This window comes from Hyaena hyaena, unplaced genomic scaffold, assembly GCF_003009895.1.
Source record: "Hyaena hyaena isolate Hyena2069 unplaced genomic scaffold, ASM300989v1 scaffold_183, whole genome shotgun sequence".
Classification (NCBI taxonomy): Eukaryota; Metazoa; Chordata; class Mammalia; order Carnivora; family Hyaenidae; genus Hyaena; species Hyaena hyaena.
The window spans coordinates 201,817-229,013 of record NW_024080815.1 but is presented as its reverse complement, the minus strand read 5'-3'; the positions used below and the strand labels follow the sequence as shown (position 1 = coordinate 229,013).

The 27,197-nt window shown below is 47.8% G+C and overlaps 1 protein-coding gene across 9 annotated transcripts in view; it reads left to right on the top strand.

Moving 5' to 3' along the window:
* Window positions 1-27,197, top strand: part of ARNTL (aryl hydrocarbon receptor nuclear translocator like) — a 98,032-nt gene that overhangs the window by 8,821 nt on the left and 62,014 nt on the right. The window contains exon 2 of one of the 9 annotated variants that reach the window (XM_039240855.1): window positions 20,544-20,616. The exons of the other annotated variants lie outside the window; for them this stretch is intronic. The gene's annotated coding sequence lies outside the window, so the exon portion shown is untranslated. The remainder of the gene's footprint in view (window positions 1-20,543; window positions 20,617-27,197) is intronic. 9 annotated transcript variants of the gene reach the window in all.

Below are 27,197 nucleotides of genomic sequence, written 5' to 3'. Positions count from 1 at the left end.
AAATGACTTGCTTTGCTAGTTGCAGAGCTCAGTTGGGACGTAGGGTGTTAGGGAGTTAGAGTTCAGATGGCTTAGGGTGCAGAGTGCTTTGTCGCAGAGTTCCCCACCAGATTCAAGTTAGGGAAGCCTCCTCAGGGTTGAAACAGCACTTCCAGCATGGCCTCTGTTTGGTCAGCTGTGAATGATGCTTGTTTTTTTTTGTTTTGGTTTTGTTTTTTCCTTTTTCCTTTTTTGAAGGCACAGTAAAGAGTTGCGGCAAGAAATTGCTGGATTTCACTTTGGAGTTGGAAGGTGGCATTATACCTAGTGTTCCTCCTCAGATGCTAGAATATGGGCAGGAAGTTTTGTCTGTTTTGTTCTCTGCTGTATCCCCAGCAACTAAGACAGTGACTGCACAGAGTAGTCACTCAATAAATACTTACTGAATGAATGAACGCAGCCTAAGAAAACCTCAACTTTCTTCTCCTCTCTGACTGTATAGGCTCATGAGCTTGGCCTTGGAAGGCGCTTTGGAGTTTAGGTTACCACTTCCTTTTGACATCTGTGTTTTTCTTATTCTTCAGGTTGGCCAGATATCAGTATCCTTTATTGATGATCAGGACCTAACTGTCCATAGTTGTCCCTGCCTGGCTGATGTTCATCTTTATGTTATCTTTAATTGGCCTCTAAGTACAACAAATCAATAGCTGAGCCATGTCAACCAAAAGAAAACATGCTGTGTATTTCTTTGGGCATAGTACTACACATTTATTTATTCAGTCAACATAAGCCTAAAGGGCCATTATACCTGGTACCCAGGCTACACCTAGAGGAAGAGCAGAAAGAGTTGTTGTAGGGGTACCTGGCTGGCTCAGTTGGTAGAGCATGTGACTCTTGATCTCAGGGTTGTAGGGTCAAGTCCCATGTTGGGTGTAGAGATTACTTAAAAGATAAAACCTTAAAAAAACAAAACAAAAGAGTTGTTGTGGCCAAGGAGCCTTCAGTTTCATCTGTCAGTAAAAGATAATCCAACGCCATGTATAATGTCAATAAAGTAGTCTAGACTATCAACAATTACTACAGGAATTCAGAGACCAGAGAGATTTTTGTGAATTGTCATGGTAGGGAGGAGGCCTCATAGAAATGATCAGGTTTAATCCAAACCTTTAAGGATGGGTAGGATTTAGATTCACAGACCAGGGAGTAGATGGGGTGGGGGTACATAGCACCATTAAAAGCACAGAGGTGGGAATGACTAACCTGTATTCAGGAACAGAGACTTGCCTAAAATGGAGAGTTCTCAAATGGTGGGAATTTAAGTTTGGAAAATCAGTCAGTGCCTAAACATGATGCATGCCATTTCAGATGATACCAATTGGTCATCTATGTCCTTGGCATTTCACATGTATTATCTGATTTAATGCCTACAATAATAATAGTGGAACTATTATTAGCATCATATTAGAGATGAGGAACTTGAAGCACAGAGTGATCCAGAGACCTCCCTAAGGTAGAGGGTCCAAGCTTAAAAACCAAGTCATGGAAGCCCTTGACCATTGGACTCTGCTGTCTCTCAGTGTCCTCCACCTGCCGGATTGGATTTAGTTGGGGTGTTAGAGTCACGAGTTGGAAGTGAACAAGGCTCTGTTTAGCCCACTCCTTCATTTTGTAGATGAGGAAACTGCAGGTAAAGTGACAAGTCAAAGTTTGCCTAGTGAGGTAAAGACTGGTAAGCAGTGGAAGCAGAATCACTAAAGTTGTTTCTACTGTGATTATGATTACCATTTCAGTGATGTGAAATAATTATTCCTAGAGCATTAGTCCAGTGTGAGCATTTCTGTTGGATGCAAGCAAAGAAGGACTAGCTGCAGCAGAGACCTGATAGGAGGCTGCTAGCTGAATCCAGACAGGAGTTGGAGGGAGCCAGAGCTGGGAATTGTCAATTATGTTAATCGGCATGGCTGTTTTCTGTCACCCTTTAGATCTTTAGAGTGCAGGGAACATCTGCCTATGAGTGCCTTTCAAGTATGTGAATCTGCACTGTACTGTGACCAAAATGCCTTGGTTAATGAATTCTCCAGAAGCAAAGCACCATTATGAGAGTTGAATGTTTAAAAACAAATACCCACATTTTCTGGAAAGAGCACCAGATTAGGAACAAGATAACTTGCATTCTAGGCTGCTTCTTTCTGCTACTTAAGCACCAGATAGCTAAGTCAAATTACTTAAATGTCTCAAACTGTGACTGATTCCTTATCTGTGGCACAGGTGTAACAATACTTGTCCAGCCCCTTACAGCGTGGTTCTGATGCTGGAGTGAGATAAGGAAAGAATAAGGGTTTTGAAAGCTTCAAAGTTGCTCCCTGGTTGAGGGGACAGCTGCTGTGGTTTTACTAGTGAAGGTGTGCTGGCCTTGCAGGGATAGTCTGGAGGGAGCTGAAAGTTCCCGCCCCCGGGGCTAGTTTAGGGATGAGGCGCTGTCCACCAGATGAGTGCTGACGGGTATGACTTTGCTGGGTATGACCATATTTTAAAGGTGATGATACATTTCACCCTAGAGATGGGGAGCCACAGCCTGTGCATGGCTGGAAAGGTTACGCACAGATATTCACGTTAATCTGTTGTCCTCTGGACACACCTCTCAGGATAGAGATGGGCAGCTGTGAACCATAAAAAAAAAAAAAAGTGTCAGGATCTAGCCACCTGGCCAGTTGGGTATGCTTGAATGTTTCACCTATCCTGGGGCATGAGGCAGAAATCCAGAAGAAACTTAATTAGCCTAGGGGCTAATGGGTGAGCCAGCATGCTGTCCAGGTAATACCTGATTATGAAGCCTGTAGCAAAGTCTTTATTGGAGATGCACCAAATCTTAATTTTTCTTAGTTTTGCATGGATTATTATTATTATCATTCATAGCAATATCTAACCTTTGACTATTTGCCATCTGCCAAGAACTGTTCAAAATGTTTATATGCCTTTCCCCACTTAATACAGTAGCCCTGTGAGGTCGACACTGGCAGTCTCACTTTCTAATTAGGGAGACTGAGACCCAGAGACGCTTCAGGTAACACACAGTGAGTGGAAAAAACATGATTCAGACCCAGAACAGTCTCCAGAGCCTGCAATCTCAACTGCTACCTTCTTCTTTCTTCCTATCCCTGGCACCTCATGTGCTTCCTGCCCCTGGTTTTGAGGTTTCTGACAGCACGGTGGATCTTTAGAAGGCATTTTTGGTTGATAAGTGACATGTCACTCAGGGGCCTCAGCTCACTATGGCTCACTGTTCTTCATAGCCCATGGCTGACATCGAGCAGCTCTCACCGGCTGCTTAAAGTTCATGAGCAAAAGGATGCCACGCTGAATGTAGCAGATTGACTAACTCTTGCTGGCTAATGTGGGAATTTTAAGGAAAGAAAAAGAAGACAGTGAAAGGAATTGCTCTGGGTCAGTTTTGCAAAAAGTGGCCCTGTAGCTTGTAGTCTGCTCAGTGTTTATTCCATGTTTGTCAGAATCTTCCCACAAAAGCCTTTGCAAATGTCAAGATCCTGATGTTGCTATTTACCTCCATGTGTGATTTACAAAGTAGCTTTTACATGCGTTGTCTTGTTTAGTTTTCACCACAGCCCCATGCGGAGAGGTGTTATAAAGACTTGTTTTGCCGGCTATGAAATACTTGGGGAGTTTAAGCTGCTGTTTCACCACCCCCCCCTTCCCAAACGTCCCAAAGCTAAGTCAGTGGCACAGCCAGGACTTACACACTGCTTTTTCTGACTTTTACTCTGTTCCCAAGTTTCTCTTAGCTTTCTCTGTTGAAGATGTTGTTAAGTGATCTGATTTACTATATTGAGAAGTCAGCAGGGATTATTAAGGTGAACTATTTTATGCTACATACTGTTAGTGAATCAGAATAAATAAAAGGTCATGTAATTGGTTGTCATGTCGGGCAATTGGTTTGCAGCTACTCTGTATAGCATAGGACACCCATATATCTTTGTGGTGTATTGTTGGATCAATAGCCCTTTTAGCTCTAAAAGTCCAAAGGCTTTAGGGCACCTGGGTGGCTCAGTTGGTTGAGTATCCAACTTCAGCTCAAGTCATGATCTCACAGTTCATGAGTTCGAGCTCCACGTCAGGCTCTGTGCTGACAGCTCAGAGCCTTGGAGCCTGCTTCAGATTCTGTGTCTCCCTCTTTCTCTGCCCCTCCCTACTTGCACACATGCTCGCTCTCTCTCTCTCTCTCTCTCTCTCTCAAAAATAAACAAACATTAAAAAAAAAGTCCAAAGGCTTTAATAGGTGATAAAACATGGAATTTATGTAATGTCTTTTAAAAGTTGACCATCAGGTTCTTGGTTAGGAACACAAGCTCCTTTATCACATTGTTTCCATGGAGAAATTAGCCTTGGCTCACATCATTTAAGCTCTTGGTGTCTTTTCCAGGAATGCAATGAACTGCTGTAGGAGAGAGGGCTGGTCGTGCTTCTCACCTAGAGCTCTCTTCCCTCCTGTAAGTGCAGGGAGCTGATTTGCTTCTCTGGGCCCTCTCAGTTTTTCCTGTGATCTGAACATAAATCATCTTTGAGGTCTTGCTAATTTCATTTTTTAAGAAGTTTTCCATGAAACATACCTGAATGAAACATTTTCTCGTACAGTTTTGAACCTCCCCTTTAAAATATTTAATTGGTGGGGCACCTGGGTAGCTTAGTGGGTTGAACGTCCGACTTCAGCTTAGTTCATGATTTCACGGTTCATGGATTTAAGCCCCGCGTCGAGCTCTGTGCTGACGGCTTGGAGCCTGGAGTCTGCTTTGGATTCTTGTCTCCCTCTCTCTCTGCCCCTCCCCCACTCGCTCGTGCTCTCTCTCTCTCTCTCTCTCTCAGAAATAAACATTTTTAAAAAATTATTTAAAAAAAGTATTTGCTTGGTGGCAAGGGGTTTTACTAGGAGAATGTAGAACTGGTCTCACTCAAGCCTTTTCAGCTGGGACACCAAGCAAGTTTCTGTATTAAAGAGATCCACAGACACCATGGCTGAAACTAGTCCATAGTAGATAGAGGTCCAAGCCTTCTATCTTCAGCATGTGACTTCCGCTTGGTAGTTGAAGGTGGAAGCTTCCATTTTTACCATCTCCTGGGGGAAAGGTTACGGGGAGAACACATGCAGTCAGTTTAAGGGCAAACCTGACAGTAGCACATTCTTTTATTCTAGGGGCCAGAACTTAGTTGTACGGCTACATCTAACTCTGAAGGAGGCTGAGAAACATCTTTAGGTGGGAGGTCATGAGTCCAGCAAAAACTGTGTTTAAGAGTGGAGAGGATATCAAACATTAGAGGAAACTTGCAGCATGTTACATCGTGGTGCCAATGGGAAGATTACATAGAGTTTGAAGCTGGTGCCAGGAGAGCTGGGATGATGCCTAAGTCCAGAGTCAGAATCTAGGCGGGCACACAGAAATTGGGGCATATGTAACCATCTGGAAGTCAGGGCAACTCATTGCTCAGAGACCAGGCAGCCAGGTAGAACCAAGGTGCCGGAGGGATAGAACTGAGGTGCTGGAGGGAACATGAATAATCCAGAAGACTTCAGTTGTCAGTTAGAGGAAATTCATCAATGTATGTGGTACAGTAGAAAGAGCACCGAGTTAGGAGTCAGAAGGCCTAGATTTGAGTACAACCTCTTCTGCTTCTTAACCTGGGGCAAAAGACTTTGAGGAACATTGGCTTTATCATCTACAATAAAGGAGTAATGGTGTTGGCCTTTCCTGTCTCCCAGGCTTAGTGTGAGTAAAGGAATGGGAAGTGCTCTGCAAACCGCAGTTCCATGGGAACTGGCATAGCATCTGTGTTATTCGCCTGTGTGTCCCCAGCCCCTGGTGCAGTGCCTGGCACGGACATACTTGTTGAGTGAAGTGTGAAATATGAGAGGTGGGGGAAAATGCATTGTGCGGAGATCTTGGTCCTGGACAGCCTCCTCTGCTAGGCAGAGTGGTTCTTCTGCTCGTCATTGGCCAAAGCCTTCATTGACCAAGGTACAGCGATGTACCCCACCAGGGTGTGGGCAGGCTGGACAGCTCCCAACCAGGTAGCATAGGACACGCAATATGTATTTGGCAAAGCCATTTACTTACTCCACTGATGAGGTGACAGAATACAGCAAAAGGGGAGCTAGGACTTCCATTTGGATGTCATGGTCCATGTATATGAACGGATCATTTTTAACAGGTCTGGTCTACCTACAGTTTGGAAGATGAAACCTTCCCAAAACTGTCCGAACTTGACTTCTTGCTTCAAAATAGTAATATGTAGTTATAAAATTCTTTTATTAATTTTGGGAAAAATATGTGGCTTATTCAAAACAATGAATGTTTACTGAAAATATGATATAGGTAAGAGAATACAAATATAAGCTTATGGTTTCTGTCCTGTGGGCTGTTTCTATCCTGGCCAGAGTGCTTTTTTTTTCTTTTGCTGGATAAATGGGGGCTCAGTGGATAATAAAAATATTTTTTTTAACTTTGATTCATTTTGTTATTGTATTTGTTTATTCACTAACGATGACCTTCTTTCCTGGAACGCAGTGGAGTATTTTTACTTGGACTTTACTGAAAAAAAGCAGGAATTGAACTTAAATTCACAGTATGCTCTTGACTCTGTTAAAGGCTCACGCATAGAAGGAGGGAAAAGCACCAATGTGTTAAGAGTGGTTCTCATCTTGTAGAATTTGAGGTGATTTCTATTCTCATCTCCTTCTCTGTGGTTTTCTATTTTTCAGCAGTGAGCGTGTGTTACTCTTATAACCGTAAGCAGCTAGTTAAAAATGAGTCTCATAAATTAATACCCTCCAGCCAAATGAAGAATTTTGATTTTAGGCAACCTGGCCTGGGCTAGATGCTCTCATGTTAACTCAGTCCTGTCCAGGTTATTTTCTGACAAGGTAAGAAATTTGTTAGAAAGAGGACATTTTCCTTGTGGAAATAACACAGAAAGCAATCGTTCAGTGGCGTGCTGGGAAAGATGTCTGGGGGCTCTGCTCCTGGAATTTGACCAGCCTGTTTTACAGTCACTTAGGGAAATGAATCTTGCAGGTTTCCCATTCACCGTGTGACTGTTCTCGTTTATCTTATACCCCCGTGTTCCTCAGCCCCCCCCCCCCCAGTTCCATCATCCTGGGATCAGGTGACCCTGTCCTTCGTTCTCTCCGACTCTTCCATTTCCAGTGTCCTCTGTGCATGTTCCCCTCCCTCTGTTTGTGACTGTAGATTTGGTGGTGGCTTCTTCCCACCACGTTTACAGACTGAAGAGAACTAATTGTTGTTCTTTTCTGTCACAGCTGTCCCTTGCCCTTGTCAACACTCAGGTGAGTGGCCTGAGGCGTGCTCTGGAGACAGAATGAAGAGGAGGGGTCAGGACTGTAGGGAGAGGGTGGGCTGCTGAGCTGGCCGCAGAACCTTGGGGACGTCACTGGGCCATGCATCCAGCCCTTGGCCCGCACCCGGCAGGATGTGCTCCAGCTCGGTGTTTGAAGCCATGCACGGCTCTGTTGAATTCCTGCAATGTGGCAGTCACTGTTCCAGATGCTGTCAGGGGGTACAGTGATGAGCAAGGCAGACCTGCTGTCTGCTGTCATGGAGCTTTCATCCTCGTGGGAGAGAGAAACGGTTCACAGGGAAATAAATGAAGCTCATTACGGATTGTGAGAGCGGCCCCAGAGATGGTTGCATGCACCCTTTTGTAGTGGAGCAGGAGGGCTGGGGTTGGGAGGATTCAAAGGCCTGGCTCCTCCTAGTCCGCCCCCTGTGCTTTCTGGTGGGGAGGGAGGAGATGGGGGAGATCTCTCGGTAAGACTGAGCTGCTTCTCCCATTTGGTGCGCCTGGGCCAGGTCTGGGCCTACAGGTGGAAAGAGCAAAAGCAGAGGCATGAGCTTGGGACCGGCTCTCTTGGTCATTACACTTGCCCGTCTCTGGCTGCCCAGAGGCACTTCCTCCAGAAGTCCCAACCCGTGCTTGCTGCAGCTTTTTCCATGGCCGAGCTTGTGTTTTCCCTCTTATTTGCAACTTGCAATGAGGCCTGGCCTCTCCGTGTCCTTCTAGCAGGATACTGGACTGATCCTTTCAGGGACAGGGTCTTCTGTTTTGTTGTTGGTGTTTTAGTTTTCATAACCTCCTCCCTGGCACCCTGTTCTCCAGCTCTGGCCTTGCATGTATTCAAGGTAGTTTACTGTGTCATTGCCCTTCCTGCAACTCTTGATCACCAACACTTACAGGATCTGGGAGCATCACTGTCAGCTTGGATTTGGACTGCCCAGAAGAGCTTGACGTTGGGTAGACATAAGCGATTTCCCTGAGCTTCCTTGTCGAGTCTTCTTTTCTATTACAGATCGAGGGCTCAGCCATTTGTCCTGTTCTTTGTGCCCCATCTTTCTGAAAAACCAGGATGGACAGGACCCTCCCTCCTATGGAAACTCGGCACCCTTCCTCCTACAGCCCTAAATGTCTGTGTTTTCTGACCCTTCTCCTCCCATCTTCCTGTTCAAGGAACAAGGCCTTTGAGGCTCACCTCACACTGGCTCAATGCAGTTTGGGAAACCAAGCCACCTGCCTCACAAAGGGGTCTAGGATGCACTGGGCTTCCAGACCCCCCCTTACTCCTCTCCCACCTAGGGGATAAGTCATTCCCACAGTGATCATTTAACTCTCCCTACCAGGGCCTAAGGGAGGCTCTGTGTTACTCAGTTAATTTTCTTGGGTTGGGGTGGCAGAACCTGTTTGCTATACTCACCCATTTGGTGGTGTTACCAGTTCCTCAAAAATATATCTGCATATATGCATGCATGTGTGTCTCTTTCTACACAGAGCAAAGGGCTTTGGAATGAGTGTGGCCCTGAGAGGGTAGTCATCCTTTGGGAAATCTATCCCTTGGTCCCAGATATCTGTCAGCTGAAATTTGTCATTTTGTTTCTACCTCAGTCTCATAGTTTTCCCCCAGTTTCTGAGACAACTTTGGGGTTCCCTGTATTCAGGGAGGAATACAGTCATTGGGTCCACCCCTTAAATACACAGACTCGGTGAGGAAAGTCTTTTGTTGCCTGCCTCGTGCTTGTGGCTCTGGGGCCGCTGGCATCTCCTATACACATCATCCTTCCTGAGAATGTCGTGGGGAGCTTTGAAGCCTCAGGGCTACGGCTCCTGTGTGGAGTGCACCTCTTACAGTCATCATGGCCCAGGCCATGTGCAGGCCTCCTTTACTTGGCTGTAGCATGGTGGAGAGTGTCCAGTTTGCTTTGGAATAAACAGTTGTATTTAAACAAGTTTGATCCAAAAGTTGCATCTTAGGTAGTCTGAATGGCTCCCCTCTCTCCTCATGGGTTTCAATTTAGTTGATACGGTGGCCTGGCTTGATCCAGGCAGAAGTCCTCAGTCTTCTGGCTGACAGGCACCCCAGCACCCTTAAGCAAGAGTTTGCTTCCCTCTGCTAAGGATGGAAGGAAGAAGTCATCCTTTCCCCCGGTTTGAAACAGGGTAAGCCTGAGTGAGGCTGTAGGGATGAGGGAGTCATCTATTCATTCAACGTCATCTGAGGGTCTCCCGTGTGCCTGGTATGATGGCAACCCACTGGAGCATTGAGGGCAAGAAGAGAATAAATGATCCATGTTTTCTAAAGGTTCTTCAGGCTACCCATGGACTGAAGTGGGAAGGATAGGCATGGAGCAGGGAGCTGGGTTAGGAGGTGCTTGTTCTGGTCCAGGGAGCCAGACTGGCTTGGACGCTGCTTGTAGGCATCTTTGTGAGCAGACAGGGCACAGACACGGCTTCAGTGCCTGCCCTTGTCATTTGCCCTCATGCTCTAGATCCCCTGGACCATGTGCCTGCCCTTCCCTAAGTATGGCAGGCCCTGCCAAGCTCCTGCTCCATGGTTGGTGCTGTTCCCTCCGCCTAGAATGTTCTCTTCCCCTGCTTCCCAGTCCCGGTGGTTCTGCTACTGCCTAACTCAGTGACCTTGGGTAAGTTACCAGATTTCTCCCGAGCCTCAAGGTCTTCATCTGTGAAAGAGTGGTCATAGAACTACCTCATGGGTTTGGGAGGGGAACACTATATGTACTTGAGTGTGATCATTGCAGTAGCCTCTGCAGTGGTCTCTCTCTTCCAACCTTGCCGTGCTCTGTGTTCTCTCTGCCCAGTGACCCAGGGAGCAGGGGACCAATCAAGTCGTGCATCTGGCTCAGAACGCTCTCAACAGGAGCTTCCTGTCTCTCTCAAAGGAAAAACCAAATCCTCAGCATGGCCCGCAGGGCTGCCTGGTGCTTCTCTGAGCCCATCTCCCACTCCAGGGCCTTGTGGGTAACCAAGCAAGCTGGGTTGGGTGTAGCTCACTGGCACACATGGGTGTCGCCCCCCTGAGTTACGAGGTGCACAGCTCATGTGGCCGAATGCACTGATGCCACCTGACCCCTCTTGCTCCGCTCTAGCCACATCAGAGTCCTTGCTGTTCCACCAACATGCCAGGCTGGCTTCAGGCTCAGGCTCTTTCCTCTGACTGCTCCCTCTGCCTTGGATGCTCTTCCCCCAGATATGTGTATGGTGTGGTTACTCACATTCTTTTCTCACATGTCACCCTGTGTACAGTCATGCCATTCAGCCCACTGGCCCCCAGGTGTTTCCCTGTTCCCCTTTTGTTTTATTTTTCCTTTTAGCTCTTAACATCATCTAACATGTTCTATAGTTTACTTACTTATTTGGTTACTGTCTCTTCTCAGTAGAAGGTAAGCTGTGAGAGCAGAGACCAGTGTTCCCAATGCCTGAAACAGTGCCCAGCAGATAGCAGGGGCTCACTAATAAAGGAGGAAACAAGTTTGCAATAAAGCAAGTGAAGTGTTTCTTACAGTGCTTAGCATAAGTGAGTGCAGAGTAAGCACTGGCTGCCATCATCTTCCTCATTGGTATTGATTATCCTTCTGGGACCAGCTCCCACGTGGCCTTCTCTGAGCCCTTTCCCAGCCCCTTTTCAGGTTGAAGTGCATCGTGGGCACCTCTGCTCCCTGCTGCCCTTCCCTTGGTGCCCTCTCTCTCTGTGGCATTTATCACAACGCATCAGTGGAACATGGCTCACTCTTCTCCCTATATGAGCCCCAAGTCCTGTGGGGCAAAGATGAGTTTGTTTGGATTTGTACCCATGGGGTAGCATGTAGTAGGTGCTCAGGAGGTGTTTCGGAGAGAGTTTGACAAACACCGAAGTGACAAAATCTCTAATGGTATATTTAGAACACATTTGGGGGAGCAGAGTGCCTCCTGTGCATAGTCCTTTGAATGACGGTATCTGGGTGACTTGTTCATTCCACAAGTGAGAGTCTGGCCCTTTGGCTGCACAGGACCCAAGAAGACTGCGTGATTCAACTTATATTCATTCAGTGGAGACTGTGTGAGTAACATCAGCATGTTTGGAGGAGGCTGGGGAGGAGCAGAGAAAACTTGAGCTGGCTCTGGGGGGATTTGGGGTTGGTGGGGAGAGCATGGCTTCTGGGGATGGTATAAGGGACAGGAGAGCAGCCCCTGCCCGATCTGGGGAGGAGGGTGGGTACCTTGGGAGGCGTGATTTGGTAGATGGTTTGGGCCATATGAGGGGAGACCTTAAATGCCAGGGGAATGAGTTTGACCCCTTGTATTTGGCAGGAAGTGTCCATTAGGGATTCTGGTGGATAGGTATAAGAATCAAGGGGGTCAGGGGAGGTGAGGAGGAGCTCTCAAGTCATTGTCGCCTGTCCAGAGATAGATTGTCTTGTGAGACCTACATGTGGTATACCAGTGCTAGAGGCCATGCCGTTAGGGACTGACATTGGCACCCACAGGACAGCAGAGCTTCAGTTGAACCAACAAAGTGCAGGGGACTGAGGACTTAGAAGTGAGGGCTTAGGGGAGCCTGGGTGGCATGGTTGGTTAAACATCTGACTGCGGCTCAGGTCATGATCTCGTGGTTCGTGAGTTTGAGCCCCACATCATGTTCTGTGCTGACAGCTCAGAGCCTGGAGCCTGCTTTATATTCTATGTTTCCCTCTCTCTCTGCCCCTCCCCTGCTTATGCTCTGTCTCTCAAAAGTAAACATTAAAAAAAAAGTGGGGGGTTTAGCACGGACTGGGTGTAGGAGCAGACTTTTTCTCCTTGAGGGGTACTGTTGGGTCATGGGGATCTTCCTGCCCTGCTCTGGTTGGGCTCACCAATTCATAAGCCACTGTTTCTCTGGAGTGAGCTGGTTTTCTACGCTCTATGCTGGGCTAGTCAGCCTGAATCATCAGTCAGTTTTGTACCAGGGTGTTCTTCAGAAGAGCTTTAAACCCAGGGATTGGCAAACTCAGATTTAAGAGTCAGCATAGCCCGTAACTCCCTGTGGGGCCTTGGTCAAGATGCTCATTCTCTTGGAGGTTTACTTTCTTTATCTGCCAGGTTAGCAGAATGCTACATCCCTGGGTTCTAGGCTAGAGACTCTTAAATCACTCCCCCTTTGGGTCAGCCCCACCCTGAAGTCTTGGGTGGGATTGAACCTTCAGATGGGAGGCCTCGTGGCTACACTGTAGAGAGGACTAAGCTTGACATTTAGTGTCATTTGGAAATTGTTCGCTCACCCAGGGACTGATTCATTCTGCAAAACTAGCAAGGATTCTCTTCCCATCCCCCTTGCATACTTTGGGGTGGAATTCCTGAAATGACTTTGGCTTCATGGAGCCTTTCCCATTTTCTATTCTGCTCTCCTAAACATGGCCCTGCCCTGTGTCCAGGGGTCTCATTCTCATACAGCTACCACCATTCTCTCTGGGCTTGTTGCATAAGATTTCCTCTTTGCTTTCTCCTACCTTCCTTTGCATCTAATATCAAACACTGGGCCTGATCTCCCCAGCCGGGGCAACCTTGATGTCTCCAACACATATGCTTACATATCTGCATTCCCTTTACTACTGAGATTATGTCAGCCTAGTCCATATGGCTCCCTTGTTTTTGTCATGCTCATTTAAGAGGGCCGCATAATATTCTATCAAGGGAGTGCCTTCAATAAGCCATGAGTTTGTTATGGGGCATTTAGCTTGCTTTTAATTTTTGTTCTTTCAGCTAATGCTACATTAGCCATCTTTGTGTACTGCAGAATGATTTTATTACGTTGACATTTATCTAGCTAATGGCAATGGCCCAAGATCACATAGAGAATCAGAATTTCTTTCTTCGAGAAAAATGTCGTGAAGATCTATTTAAAATTTACTTTAAATGCTAGAAATGTTTTTGTTGTATTTTCCATGAACGAAGAAGCAGGGTAACAGTAACGTGAAATGAGATACAAGTGAAAGGCTGTGTATTTACAAGTAATACATGACTTGTTGTTTATTCCTAAGTGTAGAGGTGAGCCAGTGCGTTCTCGTAAGGAGTAGTTTATCTGCTCAAATTGAGGAATTCTGTATCCTTATATTTTTGATGCTTTGATTAAAGCAGTAAAATAAAATAAAGAGTGATCCCTTGTTCATGATGTTTTTAAGAAATGCCCTACAGCAAGAAAAAGTAAATAGGATTTTTGAGGGGGAGGAACCCCCTCATGACTCCTTAAACCATAATGAGCCTGTCAGGAAGTGCTCCTAGCAGTGGAAGCTAAGATCATCCAAGACCACCCTACTGTAGAGCCAAGTGCAAGCAGGTTGCAAACTTGCCAAAACAGTTTGGCTTTTTGTTGGTCATAAGGAAAATCCAGAAGGAAACCAACAAACCAGCCTCACTGACTTGGTTCCCAGGGCTCTTTTTAGCCTGGAATCCATGTGACTTTGGGGCAACAGGGAAGGCTTCCTCTGCCCCGCTTATCTGTTGTTGCTGTTTCAGTCTCTGGTTGATGATTTCATGGACCATTTCAACCAGCAAATGTCAGCTGAGTTGCTGGGAGTAAAAATCGGGGAAGAAAAATACCCAGTGCACCCTTGTTTTTGAGGAGCTCATGAACTGGGAGTGGGAAGGATAAAACAAGTCTAAAACTGATGATCCTTCAGGGGTAACCAGCTCCGCCCTGCTAGAGAAGGGAGACTAGGGCGGGGATGGGGGGTATCAAGAAAGGTGTGACAGGGGAGTTGCTGTTGTCAGCATCAGAAAGGACTGGCTGAGATGGGGACTGGACCTTCCCAGCAAAGCTAAAAGGCTGATAGAGAAAATGGAGGGGAAAGCACTTGGGGATACGTTTGCGGTTTGGCTGAAGCACTGTTGCTTTAGGGTGTGTATCAGATGCCGCGCTTGGTTCTAAGCACTTCCTGTATATTAACTCATCTAATCCCTACAGTGACCCAAGTGGGGTACTATCATTGCCTCCATTTTACAGATGAAGAAATAGACATAAAGTAATTCATCAACTGCCCTAGATCGTCCTGCTGTAGAGCCCAGATCAGACCCAGTCAGTTTGGCTCCAGAATTTCTGCTTCTAACCAAAAACTGGCCTGCCTCTGATATGGGGGAAGAGCAGACTCTAGGACCAGAGGCTTGGAGTGCCAGTGATTAAGGGTACCGAGGTGGGAGAGGGCTCAGAGTGGAGATGAGAGGGATTACAGGGGTGGGGATGGGAGAGTTTGCTGAGAGCTGAGAGGGGCTGCAGGTTGACAAGGCCCAGCACTGCAGAGTCCCACGAGGTGAGATCTAAGAGCAGGTCTGATCCAAGGTCTCCACTGGCAGGCCTCTGGAGACTGTGCTGTGCTGTTCGTTCGGGACGATTCCCTATTTTGAAGATGGTGAAGGAGGCACAGGTGTTGGGTATCATTATCTGTGTCCTCGTGTCAGTAGAAAGAGATGAGGATGACAGAGAGGGGCAGGTGAGAGCTGGCACTGCTAATTTGGCAAACCCGGTGGCTCTTCTGCAGCCTAATGATGTTTGAAAGCTGTTTTCTATGCTGAGGCCCAAGTGTGACTCCCTTATCTGAATGCTGTAGCAATCGCTATTTTTCCTGGAAAATTGGGCCCATGTGGGCCCTGTGTGTGGTTTATTTGAGTTCCATCTTTATAACCTTATTACCTCGTCCCCATGATGCAAGAGGCTTCTCTTTTCTCGAGCTTTGCTGTGAAAATTGTTTCTTAAAAGGTACAAAGTGATCTCTCATCATTCGGGTGGTGTGCTTTCCCTAGTAGCACTTTTCTACAGACTTTTCATCACCCCTGACACCAGTTGTCATGTTTTTCTGATCGTTGGCAATTTACTGAGATTTTTTAGGCAGTTCTTAAATCTCACTACCCAGGTGTTTGTCACGATTTCTTCTGGAAGAGTTTGTGCATTTAAATATCCATTCAGCTTCTCCTGCTTTCAAGTATGGGTCTCCCGATGACCTTGCTAGGGCCTGACACCCAGCCTTGTCATCTGGCCTTGCATTGATAACAATAGCAATTAGCATTTATGGAACCTGAGCTGTTAGTAGGCACTGTACTAAGGGATTTATGTTCACAATCTTAATTATTCCCAGTCTCTATAAAGAAAGTGCTGTCATTTCTGCCATTTTACAGATGAAGAAAATGACTATTAGTAAGGTAGAGTGTCTTGCCTCAGGTCGCACAGCTAATAAAGGCAGAGCTGGGCCTCAACCGAGGCCCTTCTGACCTTGGAGCCCATGTACTTGATTCATTCATTCATTCATTCATTCATTCAACAGTAAGTGATTGTCCATAACATGGCCAGCACTGTTCTAGACCCAGGGGATACAGCAAAGAAAAAAATAAAAAGCCAAAGTTTCCTGCCTTTAGTTCACATTCAAATTTGGGGAGATAGAGACCAAAGTAATAAAATATACATTATCCAATACGGTGATAAGATTATGGTGAAAAATAAAGCAAGGAAGTTGACTAAGAAGTGTTGGGAAAATTTCAGAGTAGTCAGAGAAGGTCTTGTTGAGAAGGAGACCAAACTGTTAGGTTAAGTAGCAAACAAACCCCCAAATCTCAGTGTTACCAACCCAAGAACACATTATTTCTAGTACAGAAAAATTCCAGTTTAGCTGCTCCTTCTTTGTAGTTACCGAGGGACCCACATTCCTTATATCTTTCGGCTCTGCCTTCTTCAGGGTCTTCAGATTGCCTTCCATTTAGCTGGAGGATGAGTAAGAAGAGAGATGGTCTTGTGGGGGAAGTTTTTCATATTTTTATTAAAAATTTTTTAATGTTTGTTTATTTTGAGAGGGAGAGAATCCCAATCAGGCTCTGCACTATCAGTATAGAGCCCAACATGGGGCTCAATCTCACGAACTGTAAGATCATGACCTGAGCCAAAATCAAGAGTCAGATGCTTACTTGACTAAGCCACCCATGTGTCCCTTGTGGGGAACCTTTTATGGTCCAGTCTGGAAGAAGCACACACTTCTCCCCCCCATCGGTTAGAACTCTGTCACGTGTTTACTCCTAACCGCAAGGGAGGCTGTTGGGAAATACAGTCTAGCCATGTGCCCCTAAGAAAAAAGAAATGGGTTTTTGTGAACTTGTACTATAGTGTATGCTGTAGCAAATGAAGTGAAGAAGTGAGTTGTGTGTTTAACTGGGGAAAGAGCACTGGGGAGCGGGAACAGCAGGGTAAAGGTGGCCAGGGTGGCTGGAGTGCAGTGAGGAGAAGACAAGGAGGGGAGTGATAGGACAGAAAGCAAGGAGAGGAAAGTCCACATGGCATCAAGGAAGTGTGAGGAGACTAGGCGAAGCATGAGGGTTCTAGCTTGGGCGACCGGCTAAGACTGGGAGGGCCAGGAGGAGTCTATGTGCAACAGAACGGGAACCTTCCAGGCATTGACGAGCACATCTGGAAGACTGGACTAACTGTGCTGCCCTTCAGGGAAGCCTCCATAGAGCTAAAGGTCTGGCTGTTGTGTAAAAACCCAAGGAGCACACGTTCCGGGCAGAGGGAACGATGTGGAATAAGATGCAGATATGGGAAATGACATGGTGTGCCCGTTGGGACGCCTGCTAGTGGAGGCATAAGTGGGGAGTTACTGGTTCCCATCCACAGCTGGGCAGGAATCTACAGGAGTTCACAAAAGGAAGGGGTTCTAGAGTGGGGGTTGATGCTGCCAGTGGTCCGCCTGGCTCCCTGTCTTCTATTCTTTGTATGTTGACATCAGTCTACTGCACATGGGCCATGCTCCTCGTGGGGGCACCACTGCTGAAAGCCCCCGTTTAGCAATTGCAGTGAAGGGACAACTCCTTTCTCTGCATCTGCATTATCAGTTCTAGAGAAAAGTCTCTGCCTGGCTTAGATTGGATGATGTGCTTACCCTTTGGGGCCAGTTGTTGCCAGGGAGTGGAGTAGTCTAATTGGGGCTGGACCATTTGCCTACCCTTATTGGGGCCTTCATGGTCTTTTTTAAGAAGGTGGAAGAAAAGCATCTATGGAAGATAAAAAAGAATATTTAGCATGGTTTACTACGTTTTGAAGCGTTTAGAGGATAACAAGATAGGAACTCTTTGGGGAATTTTAAGCAGAGGACTTGATCATATTCAGGTTTTATTAAAGGTCATTACAGACCCTGTGTCTGGGTTTGTGGTTGGAAATAAACAAGGGAGTAGAGGTAGGGAGACTGGTTAGGAGGTTGCCACTGTAGCTCCAAGGAGAGCCGAGGAGACCTGGGCTAATTAAAGCCCTTAGTTGTTTCATTTGGACTTCACCTCCGGCTGCCCCACCAGTGAAGAGGAGGAGTGGGAGAAAGTCTAGAGACAATCAGGCAACCAGGGCTTGGTGACCAGCTGGAGGGTGCAGGAAGAAGAGGGGCTTACGGAGGATCCCCCACCACCACCACCAAGGGGGTAATAACTATTCTCCAGAAGGGCTGGATTTATCTTTGGAAACCAGTTATTAAGTGGTGGCAGACTTGACATATCTTATGTGCTTCTTGAGAAATGTGAGTGCTGTTGGCTTTTTGTGGTGCCTTAACTGGAAAAGGAAGCTGACTGATTGTACTGGTCTCCCTTTTAAGTTTCCTTTCTTCCCGCAATCAGATAATAGGAGCTACAGCCAGTACTGCCATTTGACAGATGGATGGGAGATGGACCGTGGCCTGAAGACCCTTCCTCCCACCAAGCCTGCCCCTGGGCCTGCAGGTCTATCATACAAACATTCATCCCTTTGGCATTGGCCTTGCTAGGAAGGCTTTTCAGGATTTAAAGCAAAGAAATGACCTGATCTGACTTATGTTGTAACCAGTTCCCTCCTGTACTCAGAATAGACTGTGGATGGAGGGAGGAGTGTTACCAAGAGCCAAAGTGCACGGGGGGTGGGAGGGAGGAGAGGGGGGCAGGCACACCTGCGTGGAGGCTGTTGTAATCAGCTATGTTGGTAATGGCAGAGGGAGTGAGAAATGGTCATGTTCTGAGTATATTTCGAAGTACAAACCAATTTGGGTGAGGATTGGATATGGAGTAAGAGAGAGGAGACGCGAATGATTCTATAAACGTTGGGCCTGGACAACTTGAAGAATGTTGTATTAGACTGATATGGGGAACACTTGGAGGAGCAGGTGTGGAGGAAGGCCAGGGGTCTGCACTGGGCATGTTAAGTTTGGGACACTGAACATGACTTACATAGAGCTGCTGTCTTTTTGACATCTTACTTGAAGCAGGCAGTTGGATATATCCTACTGGCCAGGAGTTGAGAGAGAGGTCCAGGCTTGGAGAAAAAACTGGGCATCCTCAGCATACAAATGATATCTGAATCCCTGACGCTAGGTGAAATCACTGAGGGGTGACTGAAGGTATACAGAGAAGAGATGAGAAGGAGGCCTGAACACTAGGACACTCTGACATTAAGAGGCAAGGAGGTAAGGAAAAGCCAGCAGAAGGAAGGAACAGCCAGTGAGGTGGGCAGAAAACAAGAGTGCTATCCTAGAAGCCAAGTGAAAGGAGTCGTCAGACAAGAGGGAATGGTTTACTGGTGTCAAAAGCTGTAAGACAAGGACTAAGGCTTGCCCATTGGATCTAGCAACATGGAGGACAGGCCAAATGCATGCTTTTGGACCAGAGCTTAACCTCTCAAATAAGTCACAGTTTCCAAAACAGGATTGCTTTAGATTGATTGAAATAAATCCAAGAAAGATGAAGACAGTGCCAGGGAAGTCTAGTAGAAAGGGATAGTCCTGGCTTTTGTGAGGAGGGTTGAGGTCAGATTCATTCATATCTTTATTCATCATTTATTCATTCCACAAAAACATACTGGGTTTCAGAGAATGGTTGGGTTGGGGGGGGGGCGGAGGGAAAACGTGGAGTTATCATTTAATGGGTATAGAGTTTCAGTTTTGTGGAAACGAGTTCTGGGGATGGATGGTGGTAATGGTTACACAATAACACATCGTATTAATACCACTGAGCTGTGTACCAGAAATCGGTTAAGATTATAAATTTTCTGTTATGTATATTTTAACACACACACACACACACACACACACAAAAGAGAGAGAGGAAAAAAAACTTATTGGCCCCATCATGAACTTGGTCTGGGATATAATGTTTGAAACAGATGGCATTTCAGTAGGAGGTAATATGGAGGGAAAGGAAGAAGGACATCCAGATGGAGGGAATACAGAGAAGAAAGGGGCCCGCTATCAAGCCTGTTGGTCTGGATTGTGGGGTCCCTGGGGGAGGCCACGCAAGCTGAGGCTGTGGACTCAGGCTGGGCCAGTTAGTGCAGGCCCGGCAGCCTGCTTACAGAGTTGGGCTTGCCTTCTTAAATTCTGGAAGCCTCTGAAGGCTCTCTGCCCACAGGGGAGTGTCATTCCAAAGGTGTGCATTTAGAACATTAATCTCATTAATCCTTCCTGTTAAACCATTGCTTATTAAAAGCAATGGGACTGGGGCGCCTGGGTGGCTTAGTCGGTTAAGCGTCCGACTTTCGCTTAGGTCATGATCTCGTGGTTCGTGGGTTCGAGCCCCGCGTCGGGCTCTGTGCTGACTGCCAGCTCAGAGCCTGGAGCCTGTTTCAGAGTCTGTGACTCCCTCTCTCTCTGACCCTCCCCTGCTCACGCTGTCTCTCTCTCTCTCTCCTAGAAATAAATAAAAAAAATAAATTAAAAAAAAAATAAAAGCAATGGGACTGAGGCATGCCTTTCCATAGGGAAAATTGTGATCTAGCAGAATTTTCAATATCCAGGCATGTGTTAATGAATTAAGTGGGTTATTTGTCCACGTGTTTTTACAAATGTTTATTGAAGACTACCTAAATGCCCACAGCATTCTAGGCAGTGGGGTAAGAGAAGGGGTAAATTTAATAGGTCTCTTCTCTTGAAAAGCCTAGACTCTAGGGACCCCCATTCCTAAATAAGAAATGATGCTCCCATGTGTCACATGTTACCATAAATGTCTCGCCATGGGAGAAATCCATGGGAACGGAGAGGGGGAGGTGCCCAGCTTCCTGGGGACACTGGGGAGGCTTCTAGGGACAGACCATCCAGTGGATTTGATAGATGAGCAGAATTTTTCTAGGCAACGTAACAGAAATGGGCATCCCAAGAGGATGGTAAATCAAAACTTATTGGGGGCTGTAAATTGAAAGACAATGTATAAACAGCCTCTCTTAAGCTGAACCCTTATTTCGTTGGCTTTAGGTGGTGCTGGCTAGAGTGCACGCATTTGGACCCAAGCTTAACTTTTCAAATGTGGAATCTTAGGCCTTCACTGGTAAGTTTGTTTGATGCCTTCTTACCAAAGTATGCTATTGAGGATCTGTATTTGGAATAAAGGGCAAGGAAGTTATCAGTGGCACGGCTCTGTGGAGGTGACCATGCCTAGACTCCAGAGAAGCCTGTGGTACAGGCAGAAGGGAGCCATAGGAGAAGTGAAATTTCACTGTAGGTTTATGAGGTGGATGCCAGGAGGGGGGCCAGAGGAGGGGCATCCAGGGGGTGTAGGGGGTGGACACACCCAGGCTCATAGCAGGGCAGGCTTTGGCTGTGTTTTGAAGGAAAAATCCAGAGAAGAGTGAAATAAGGTTTTTGGGTTAGAGAAGGCAGGTGTAAGATCTAAAGAAAGTGGACTAAGCAACAGACCCACAGGAGCAAGAGCTCAGAGGAATCATGGGCAAGACCTTTGGCAGGAGATGATTATTCTGGACCAGGGTCAGCAAACTTCTATAAAAGGTCAGATGGCAAATATTTTTGACTTCATAGGCCATGCAGTCTCCATCCCAGCTACTCAGCTCTGCTGTTCTAGCATGAGAACAGCTAGGAATGAATGGGCGCCGCTGGGTCACGGTAAAGCTTTGTTTACAAAAACAGGTGGTAGGTAGGATTTGGCCTGTGGGCTCTGGTTTGCGAACTCCTTCTCTAGACCCCGAATGTCAGGCTAAGGCACTTGGGCTTTGTCCTGGAGGCAATGGGAAGCCATTGAGGTTATTCTGGGGAAAGAAGTGAAATGGCAGAAGTGACATCCTAGGTCCATTCTTCTGATAGCTGGACAGGAGGCATGGGGCTTGTCCAAAGGAACAGCAGCTATCTGCACATGGTGGCATGTGGTTAACAGTGGTTAAAATGGGAGCAAAGGACCAAAAAAGAGCTCTTGCAACAGGAGAACCATAGGATTTATAGTGTTCTTAGACTTTAAAGACAGGAGCCAAAGAAAAAGAAAGTTTAAACTTGGTGGTTCACAGTGGTACTGTTGACAGATGCAGAGATTGGAGACCGAGAAGGGTGTTTGGTGCATCTGGTTTTAGATACTCTGTTTTCAGGATGACAGTGGTTCATCCACAGGAAATGTTGAGTAGACAGTTGGAAATGCAGGGCCGAAGCCGAAGCTGAAAGGGTTTGGTCTGGAGATGTGGAAGGGAAGAAGCCATTGGATTAAATAAGTTCTCCCCATAATGAGCAGAGAGCTGAGCCTTGGGGAATGTGCATAATTCCAGATGGAAGAAGGTGGAAGAGAACCAGAGGCCAAGGAGGAGAGAGTCCCAGGAAGGGAAGAGAAGGGGGCAGCAGAGACTACAGAGAAGGAAGTTGAAGGAAGGCTGCTGACTTGGTGACAAGTTGGTTACAGGGGGCCTTGAGGACCGTGATGCCACAAGAGGAGAATAGGGCGGGGCATGGGGATGAAGGCTCCAGGCTGCACAGGGTTGGACATAAATGAGGGATAAAGAATCAGAGACTTTAGGAAAATAGATCACTTATAGAGAGTCTGGGCCATTAAAGAAGGGAGATGCACATAACATTTGGACATTTGCATGTCGCAGTTACCTCTTCTGTAGCTCTGAGGCAGGTCCAGCATGCTGTGACTGGTGCTCACTTCCTTCCCTGGAGCCAAGCAGTGCTTGCGGGTTTATGTGCACATCGGGCTGGCAACTGTGTTCTTCTGCGCCCTCGGAGGCGTGGTGCTCGCGGCCCTGCCGCAGCTTGCACACAGAACCCAGCCCATGTCTGGACTTCCGCCAGAAGACAAGATGTGATCTGTTGGGGAAAGGATTGTAGTTGCCACTGTGGAAGGGAAGAGACGGTAGACCAAGAGACTGAAATGAGACTTCTTACTGCGGGTCGGCCCACCTGTGGGAGTTGGAGGTAACTCCTCTAGTCATCCGGCCAGCTATCAATTTGTGCTCTGTGCATTTCGAGTGTACGTTCTTCAGTTTGAAGTCTAAGTCGTATTTGGCTTCGTTTGTGTGAATGTAGCAGTTTGAGATCTGGGAACAAAGGCAACAGGTGTAACTGGTTTAGAGCGACCGTTTATGGAGCCCTCACTAGGTACTGGGTGGTGCTGGGTGCTCTACAGATGTCATTTTAGGTCCTCTTGGCAGCAGCCTCCAACATGGGGAGTTAGTTTTCCCACGTCAGTAGTGAGGAAATCAAACCAGAAAGAGGCTGAGTAACCTGCCCAAGGTTACAAGAGATTTGAACACAGATCTGACTCCCGATTTATGCTGCTTCCTGTTTTCTCTCACCTAAGTCTGGCGTTACTCCTCCTACTTATGTAGAAGGACTAGGGATGGACTGAGCTGTACGGGTTAAATATTCAGAGCCTATTGTGGGTGTTTCCACTTCTTAGGAGTCTGGTGATAGGGTAGAGGAAGTGTGGGATCTCCACAAGAAACTAAGACCAAACTTTATCCACTCTAACTGCTTCCCTCAGGTAAAATGTTCCTTTGGTTATAGAAGGTTAACAGTCGTGGGCTTGGGGAGGAGAGATCCCTGGACGGCATCACAGTCAGATTCCGGTCCTAGCTCTGCAGTAATTATAATCTACTTTTTGTTTGAATATTTGGTATTTCTCTCTGCTCACCTTCAACTTTAGGCTTTGAGAGCTGGGTGTTTGCCGGCCACTCCCCCAGCATCTTGTGTGGTGTGGGCATGTCATACGTGCTCAGTGAATATTTATTGTTGCTAATGAGCCAAGAGGCTTGGTGACAAGGTGCTTAAGCTCTTGTGCCAGGCACTGACTCCTGGCACTGTGGCTGTAGAGGTGACACGGCACACGTTCTCTGTCCTCATGAGGCTACTCCTGAGAACATGTTTCTAGCGGGGGAGACAGAATAAATGAATGAGACGTCGAATGTAAGGTCAGGCAGGCATGATAATGCTCTGAAGTAAAATAAAGGGAGAGGGTGGCAGGTGAGGTGGCCAGCAGTTTAGTTAGGGTCATCGGGAAGGCCCCACCGAGAAATGAAGCAAGACAGTGAGGCTGTTGGAGGAAAGGTCATAATTCTTTTTGAGACTTCTGCAGACGTCGGCTGAACTGCCAACACTTCTTAACTCTTTCGCTGGGCTGTGGCTGCTAACACCTGACTAACTGCTTGCAGCAGGGAGGACTCCCTCTTCAGGCGCCTTGTCTGCAGCCTCTGAATGGTCCCTTCCCCCCTCGGTAGGTGCTCCCTCGCCTGGCCTGGCCTGTCTCTCCGGGTTCTCCAGCCCCAAAGCCCTTGCCTCCACAGTCTGCTTGGCCAGTGCTTGCTCTTTTGTCCTTAGCTTGGTAGGCTTCTGCGTGGTCCCTTTCTCATCACCGTGAGGATTCTCCCCGGCGGAGCCCGTGCACTGCTCCCCTCCCCCCTGCAGTCATCTAGAACTGCATATCCAGCTCAGAACCTCCCCCCAGGCTGTGCTGCTGGCCGCTGCCCACGGGCACCTTGGGCCGTCCCCACCCTAAGGCCAGGTGCATCTGTCTCCCTGTGTCCCCTGCCTTGCCTGGGATTGCAGCCCCAAGTTGCGTCTCCTGGACGAGTCATCCCTGGCTTTGTCCTTTCCCTCAACTGTCGCTTTCTGTGGGTGACCGTCCTAGCAAAGAGGGCACCTTCTCATTTGTCCACTCCCTTCTCCTCCCTCCCTACTCCTTCCCTTAGGACTCATCATTTGGATTTCTTTCAGCAGCCTCTTAATTGGTCTTCCTGTGTCCATTTTTGTCCTCCCGCACTCCACCCCCACACTCCTTATCAGCATGATGTTTATAACTCACACATCTGATCATGGCTTTCTTCTGCTTAAAACTCTCCAAGGGCTTCTCATTGCTGGGTGGAGAAAACCCAAGGCCCTTCGCAGGCCTGCAGTCTTTAACGATCTGGCCTGTGGGCACATTCCTCATTTCACTTATTCCCTAATCTGGGCTTCTAACCTCCGCCCAGCCTCCCACCAGCCATCGCCTCTGGGCCCTCCTGGGAACGACCTGCCCCCTGCTCCCCATTTCAGTAGCTCAGCCCAGGTTTCCACTCTTCCGGACACCTTCCTTCCCACCCTGCTCCTCGCTGCAACCTGGGGATGACCTTCCTCCTGGCTCCCACAACACCCTGCATTTCTCTCTTCCAAAGCACTTATCAGCATACTGTTGATTTACTACTTGTTATGCTCAGTAAACCGAGCTCCTTAAGGGTGGGGACCACACATGCATGTGCGTGCACGCGCGTGCACACACACATACACACCATCTCTCGGTTCTCAGTACCAGCAGAGTACACCTGGCTCAGGAAGTGTTTGTTGAAGTCAGGATAGAAAAGTCTGGTTGTGCAGCCAGACAACAGATTTATAACATGATCAAATGTACTTGCAATGGGAGGTTCACTGGCCATTGTGTGGCAGAGCCACCCACCCATCCCTTCAGCTTTGAGTGCAGGATGCGGTGCTCTGGGTTTGGGTGTGTGGCCGCCAGCTGCGTCTCCCGGCATACTGAGGCCCCAGGAATGTAACGTCCTTACATTCGTTGCCCCTGACTATTAAAAAACTCCTGTTATCAATGGAATAGTAACAGCAATTCAAAATGAGAAATTGTCCCTCAAGGAATGCTCAGGAATGAGTTCTGCCCAGCTTCATCCTGATTTCCTAAATTTCCTAAATTAGCCAAAATAATGATGCCTGCTAACTGCTGACAGCTTCTCTCCCCCATCTCCTAGCTGAGAATACTTTTCTGGCTAGGGGTGAGGACATGCTAGCGATCCCTTGTGGAGATGCCCACGCGCTCCTTTATCTGCTCTTGGAGGCTTGTAGAGCACCGGTGAACACGGAGGAGTGGCAAACGGGAAGAGGCTCTGACCCCACAGAGCCCGGGTCAGTGTCTGTACTCCCCATCGGAGTGGGTGCAGTACACCTGGGCAGTAGCCAGTACCTGCTCACGTTTTCACACGGGGCCGTCAGCTCGACACTTGTTATGTCCTCTCCGCTTCCTAGTTTTGCCACAGACCTGGGGAATTGTACTAAGCACACAGCTTTTGTGTGGAGGCTCACAGTCATCTAGGAGGGCTTCCTAGAGGAAGTGGTCGTTCTTACCACAGAGGCATGCCGCTGACCAGCGTGCCCCAGCAGGCACTTAGAGCTGCTGTCCTCATCTGGAAGTGTCCTCAGGGACTTTTTAGAAGCTATTCCTGCCGCATGGATGCATTTCCTTTTGGTTTATATAGTCCATGCCCACTCTCCCTTCACACCCCCGCTGATTTGCCTCCTCCTAGGAAACGTCCCCTGACCTCCCTGAGAAGAAACCTGGGTGCGATCGTCACCATCACCATTCTGGTTACATACTGCTCTTGGTTGCTGGCTGTGTGGCAAGCGCAGGCAGAGGGCTTGGCGGGCAGGCACATGGTATCAGGGCCTTGGCAGGTGTTGGCTGCCCCACTTACCTCACAGCCTGCCTGACCACCCGCTCTTCCTCTCTGCCCCCGGCACCATGGGCATCTGGCGAGACAGGCCCCAGGGCCCCCAAGGGCTCCCACATGTTTTAGCCTGTACCTTCACCTGTTTCCATGTCAGAGCCGCTGTGCTGAGGAAGGGTCTGTGCCCCCCCCCCCCCGCCCCGCAGGGTGCCTTTGTCTTGTTCTCCACCTCTTCCTCCTTCTGTAAGGAAGTGGCCCCCATTCTCCCCCTAGGATGGAGCCAGCAGCTTCCTGTGGCCCTGCACACAGCCTGGGGATGGCTCTGACCCTCGAGGGCCATCATGACCTGTGCGCCTGCCCTCCTTGTCCTTCTGGCGCCCCTGGGGGCCAGCCATGGCCTGGTGTCTGTGGCAGGGCAGCACCTTACGTAGTCAGGGCTGAGGGGTCTATGGAATTAGGGAAGGGAGGACTGAAGTTAGCACCTTAAGATCAGCTGCCCCACAATGCAGTTTGTGTGCGTGTGTGCCTGTGTTGTTGAGTGTGAGTGTGTGTGTTTCTTGTTCCATGTTTTTGTTTTCATGATGTATCCCTGTGCACATTAGAAACTGTGTCTCCCTCTTTCACGGGTCTGGTATGGGGCCTCGAATAATAGATATTTCATAGCCGTTGGCTAAATAAATATTTTCTCTTTTCCCAAGCTGCAGGCACCTCCCCTTTCCTCCACCCACTTCTTTGGTACCTCAGTGACCATTTCACAGGGTTGTTGTGACTGTCAGCACCCACTTCCCAGAACCCATTCAGACAGCAGTGACATGAACGCCCCATCTAGACCCCCATCTAGGCTGGTGGCAAGGAAGCCTGTGCCCCTGGGGCACCTCACCAGCCCTTCGGGGCCCTGTGATTCATACTGGTTTTAAGTGGGAAAAATAAGAATTAAAAAAAATGGCTTCTGACCAAGTGGGGAAAGTGGGTGTGGGAGAGGAGCAGCCAGAGGACGTTTGCCACGCCTTGGGTACATTTGCCAGCAGCAAACCGAGGTTGGCTTAGAGCACGGACACCAGCAGACCCGCTTTAGTATGTCAGCTCTGTGCCTGCTACTGGTGTGACTCGGACTGCCCACCTGAGTTCTGTAGGCCTCGTTTTCCTCCCTTGCAAAACGGGGTGGTGATAATAGTAATCACCTCTGTGAGGCTCGTGTGACAGTAAAATG